Source organism: Vigna unguiculata, chromosome 7, assembly GCF_004118075.2.
Source record: "Vigna unguiculata cultivar IT97K-499-35 chromosome 7, ASM411807v1, whole genome shotgun sequence".
NCBI classification, from domain to species: domain Eukaryota; kingdom Viridiplantae; phylum Streptophyta; class Magnoliopsida; order Fabales; family Fabaceae; genus Vigna; species Vigna unguiculata.
Genome location: NC_040285.1, coordinates 40,845,098 through 40,851,097, shown reverse-complemented (window position 1 = coordinate 40,851,097; position 6,000 = coordinate 40,845,098).

Sequence of the window (6,000 nt, the reverse complement as noted above, 5' to 3'; positions counted from 1 at the left end):
TTTTTTTAAACCCATTTGACATCTAAAATATTTTTACATCCATTTGACAACTAAATTTTTTTTACACTCATTTGACACCTAAAATATTTTTAGGCCCATTTGACATCTATAATATTTTTACACCCATTTGACACCTAAATTTGTTTTTACACCCATTTGACACCTAAAATATTTTTAGCCCCATTTGACATCTATAATATTTTTACATTCATTTGACACCATAAATTTTTTTACAACTATTTGACACCTAAAATATTTTTCGACCCATTTAACATCTTACACCGATTTGACACCTAAAATATTTTTATACCCATTTGACAACTATAATATTTTTACACCCATTTGACACTTAATTTTATTTTACACCCATTTGACACCTAAAATATTTTTACATCCATTTGACACCCATAAATTTTTTTCACCCATTTGACACCTAAAATATTTTTACATCCATTTGACACCTATAATTTTTTTAAACCCACTTGACACCTAAAATATTTTTACACCCATGTGACCCTTAAAATACTTTTACATCCATTTGCGCCTAAAATATTTTTACACCCCTTTGACACCTAATATACTTATACATCCATTTGACCCCTAAAATTTTTTAGACCCATTTGACACCTAAAATATTTTTACACCCAATTGACAACTAAAATATTTTTACACCCATTTGACACCTAAAATATTTTTACACCCATTTAACACCTAAATAATTTTGACACCCATTTGACAATTAAAATATTTTTACACTCATTTGACACCTAATTTTTTTTTACCCCCATTTGACACCATAAATATTTTTACAACCATTTGACACCTAAATTTTTTTGCACTCATTTGACACCTAAAATATTTTTACATCCATTTGACACCCAAAATTCTTTTACACTCATTTGACATAATAAATATTTTTACACACATTTGACATCTATAATATTTTTACACCCAATTGACACCTAAAATATTTTTACAACCATTTGACACCTAAATTTTTTTTACACCTAGTTGACACCTGAAATATTTTTACACCCATTTGAAACCAAAAATATTTTTACACCTATTTCACACCATAAATATTTTTACTCCCATTTGACACCTAAAATTTGTTTACATCCATTTAACCCCTCAAATATTTTTACATCCATTTGACATCGAAAAGTTTTTTACACCCATTTGACACCTAAAATATTTGTACACCCATTTGACACCGTAAATATCTTTACACCCATTTGACACCTAAATTTTTTTTACACCCATCTGACACCTAGAATATTTTTACATCCATTTGACACCTAAAATTTTTCTACACCTAGTTGATAACTAAAATATTTTTACACTCGTTTTAAGGATGACTCTAGTGTTTGTTGTCTCTGTTGTTGTGTGTTTCCCCATGCACCTAGGTGGTATTTATAGGTAGAAAATGGAGACAGATAAGTAAATAGTAATAAGAATATAGTCGTTAACCATTAAAAGCATTAACTCATAAATTAAAGGTCTATAAAAACATGAGTAACAGTAATTTCTATTTTAATTATTTTATTTTTTAAATTATGTTAAAATATTTCTAACACATTGATGTTAAGGGACTAACGGTGACAATCAATTTTTGTATTTTTATTCTGACTTTATCTGAATATTATGTATTTTATGAATATGTTTTTGCATTAGTTAGATGGAGACGTTATTATATTTTATATAAGCATTAGCTGAGTGCTTTAAACTTATGAATATTGTGATGCGTAATCAAAACTTTTTGTCATTAATAGAACCTTTAGTTATCATGGCTATTGTGGGTCTGGGTATCAATCTTATATTTCATAAACAAAATTTGTAAGAATCAGATCAATATCTACTGGTGTGCATAGAAAACCTGTCAAGGGTTATGTAATTATGAATTATAGTATTTAAATTTTTTAACTAATTATGTTTTGATTTTTAAAATTATCTTATAAATAGAAATAAAAATAATGGAAGTTGGAGATGATTGAGATAGATTATTTTAAATCATATATGAAATGATTTCATAATGTAATTCTAAAAGAGAGAGATGGAGGGGGAGAAATAGCCAAAATATTTAATTGAATATAAAGGGATAGTAAGTAATTTTGTGTAATTTTACTCATGAATTTTATTTCACGATATAATAATACATGAAAAAGATTGAAATTTTCTTAGGGTATGATATTTTGACCAATAAAATTTTAACAATTTTGACAAACTACTTTATTTTTAAAAGGATAAAAAAGTACTATTTTATTATTTTATTTTGATTAAAACTAAAAAAATTAATCAATTAAATTTTACATATAAATACTTTGTCAAGTTTGTAAAAAAAAATTGTCACAAAATTATTTTTCATTTTTTAAAAGGTGTAAAACAAAATTGAAAGACAATAAAACTTTATTTCATACACATATTTATTTTGAATAATGGATATGAAAAAGAAATTATTTTTGTCTCATTGTTACCAAAATCAGATAAATCATGGCTTTTAGAGACTTAGGAAGAACTAGTGGAGTTATGAATAATACAAAGAGGAAAAAATTATGGGTGACAAAGTCTATCCTGTTTTGACTGTCCAACCCAATTTAACTCGTTCTATTCTTCAGTTGCCAACAATTAATTGTACCAAGCTAGTTTGCCAATGGAAAACGGGTTAGAATCTGTAGCTTGCCGCGCCATAGGACGGGCTAACGAGCTGACCCGCCATTTTTAAAAAAAAAATTAATATTTTTATTTTTATATATTACTTTCAAATTTTTATATAAATTTTGTTTATAATATATATATATATATATATATATATATATATGTATGTATATATATATATACATACATATATATATACATACATATATATATATATATATGTTTTGATACATATACTTATAAATAAATATTTAGAGCATATTTAATTGTCTAAGTATTCTTTAAGCTTCTAATTTATCAATTAATATCTTTAATTGGATAAATTAAAATAATTATTAGATTTACATGTGAAATTACTCTATTATTAAATTAATGTCATGCATTTTGCATGTTATCATGTTAATGACATGATTGCATGTTATAAATAAGTCATGCTTAATTGCAAAGCTACTACAATTTTTACTTAGCAATTTTATTTGCACAACATACACCATAATTGGCAACTCTAACCGGGCGACACCATGAAATCACATGTAGCAGAATTCATTGACAAAATTGAGAAACTCTGCAATGAAGGGCATCAAACTGAAAGGTGTCTCGGTGCGCTCTTGTGCGCACGGTTGAATTGGAATTGAGATGTATGATGTTATCAATAATATCAGTATCAGTTTACCTGTATGTGGAGAACTCACTTTCTAATAACATTTATACCATCATGAAGGTGGTGTGAGGTTTAGTTACGATCTTTCTCGGATGCAGACCACAGGACTCCTGGAGATCTAAAGGTATGATAGATCATTGTTTTGTTTTTTCCTAGTACAATTTTTATTAATTCTAATTTAATGTAATTCTAATTTGATATGCATAGGATAAATGGAACACATTAGGGCACACGACAAGAATGAATTCCCCTTGAACGAAGGAGGGGTGAGCCCATACCTCAGGAAATCTTGGATAGAGTCTTAATTGCTCATACTCTTGGATAAAGTCTATATGGATAGAATCTAGAAGACTGTCTGGTATGTAGGTATTTTTGTTAAAATAAAAAATATTTATCTTATTCTAACTTTTGAATAATGATAGTAAAGTATTTGTCTTAAAAATTGCTTTGCATTTATAATTAATTATGCAAAATAATTTATAGTTAACCACGCAAAATAATATTGAATACTAACTGTAATTATGATCACGAGTTAAAATAATATTTAACTCTCTTGAGGATTAAATGAAATCTTAAATTGATCTTCATATCCATACCTTTATATATAGAGTTACTTGAATGTGATAAAATATAGTTCTTATCAATTATGGAGAACTTTGGACGATTACTTGATTGGCCGTCAGCCTATTCTATCATTGTGAATATATAGACTTAATAATACATACTCTTTTATAAATGTTCATTGATGTTAAGAGACTAACGGTGACAATCAATTTTTGTATTTTTGTTCTGACCTTTATCTGAATATGATGTATTTTATGAATATGTTTTTGCAGGTATTTAGATGGAGGTGTTATTATATTTGATATAAGCATTAACTGAGTGTTTTAAACTTATGAATATTGTGATGTGTAATAAAAACTTTTGTTATTAATAGAACCTTTAGTTATTAGGGCTATTGTGGGTTTGGGTATAATCTTATATTTCATAAACAAAATTTGTAAGAATCAAATCAATATCTACTGGTGTGCATAGCAAAACTGTCAAGGGTTATGTAATTATAAATTGTAGTATTTAAATTTTTTAACTAATTATGTTTTGATATTTAAAATTATCTTATAAATAGAAATAAAAAAAATGAAAGTTGGAGATGATTGAGATAGATTATTTTAAATCATATATGAAATGATTTCATAATGTGATTCTAAAAGAGAGATGGAGGGAGAGAAATAGCCATAATATTTAATTGAAAATAAAGGGATAGTAAATAATTTTGTGTAATTTTACTCATGAATTTTATTTCACGATATAATAATACATGAAAAAGATTGAAATTTTCTTAGGGTACGATATTTTCACTAATAAAATTTTAACAATTTTGACAAACTACTTTATTTTTAAAAGGATAAAAAAAAGTACTATTTTATTATTTTATTTTGATTAAAAATAAAAAAATTTAATCAATTAAATTTTACATATAAAAACTTTGTAAAGTTTGTAAAAAAAATTGTCAAAAAATTACTTTTCATTTTCTTAAAAGGTGTAAAACAAAATTGAAAGACAATAAAACTTTATTTCGTACACATATTTATTTTGAATAATGGATATGAAAAAGAAATTATTTTTGTCTCATTGTTACCAAAATCAGATAAGTCATGGCTTTTAGAGACTTAGGAAGAACTAGTGGAGTTATGAATAATACAAAGCAGAAAAACTTATTCTTTATCTCAAAATTTGGACCCTAACAGTGAAGGTCGAGGTGTGTCACAAGATCGGTATATATGTTATTACTTTTCCATTTCCCATGCAACCACATGGGAATATTTTCTGAACTTCAACATCTATTCATCTGGGTTTTTGTTACAGCTGAAGCAGGTTATGGACTCAGATTCTGCTTTGACAGAGGATCTGATTGCGTACAACATCATCCCCTTAGACACATCTTCTTCAACAAATGCTATTGTTTCTTTACCTGAGGTGAGTTACTTTGTTTGGGATTCCAAATTTTTTACTATTCAGGTCTACTCATTTTTACCTGAAAAAAATGATTGTTCGGTGCAAGCAGCAATGTCAGCTTTGAAGTATTTCAGTGGCTTGCCAGAGTTGCCCAGGGGCTACTTCATTCCTTCATCGAGGAACACTAATGTGTCCGATTTTTTGCAGTGTATTTTTGGTTTTCAGGTCTGTATACTATGATTTCCATGTTGTTTATCGTCAAGATTAGTGTGATTCTTTCAATTGTAGAAAATATTTATATATTTATTTATTTATTGGGTTCTCAAAATTTGCAATATTTTTTAGAATATATCAATGATTGTGGGCTAACCTTGGTGTATTTACTGCAGTTTTAAAGTTCTTTTATTGTACCCATATTCCATTTCTTCCTCTTATCTTTTAAAATAAGTGATTAATTTACAGTATCAATATGAGATTTTTTTTTAACACTCTCATAATCAATGAGGTGATCAATGCTTCCATTTGCTTTAGCAAAGAAAATAACAATATCAAGATGAGTAGCATCCATATGGCCATAATCAGAATCACCATCTTCATAAGCAAAGTGTGTTTCTATGTTATTCTCATTATTTGTAAGATGCTTTGATGTACAATAAGTACAACTCAAATGGCCTTTACCACTGTAATGATAATATATACTTTCATCTTTTTGTCAATATTTTCACATT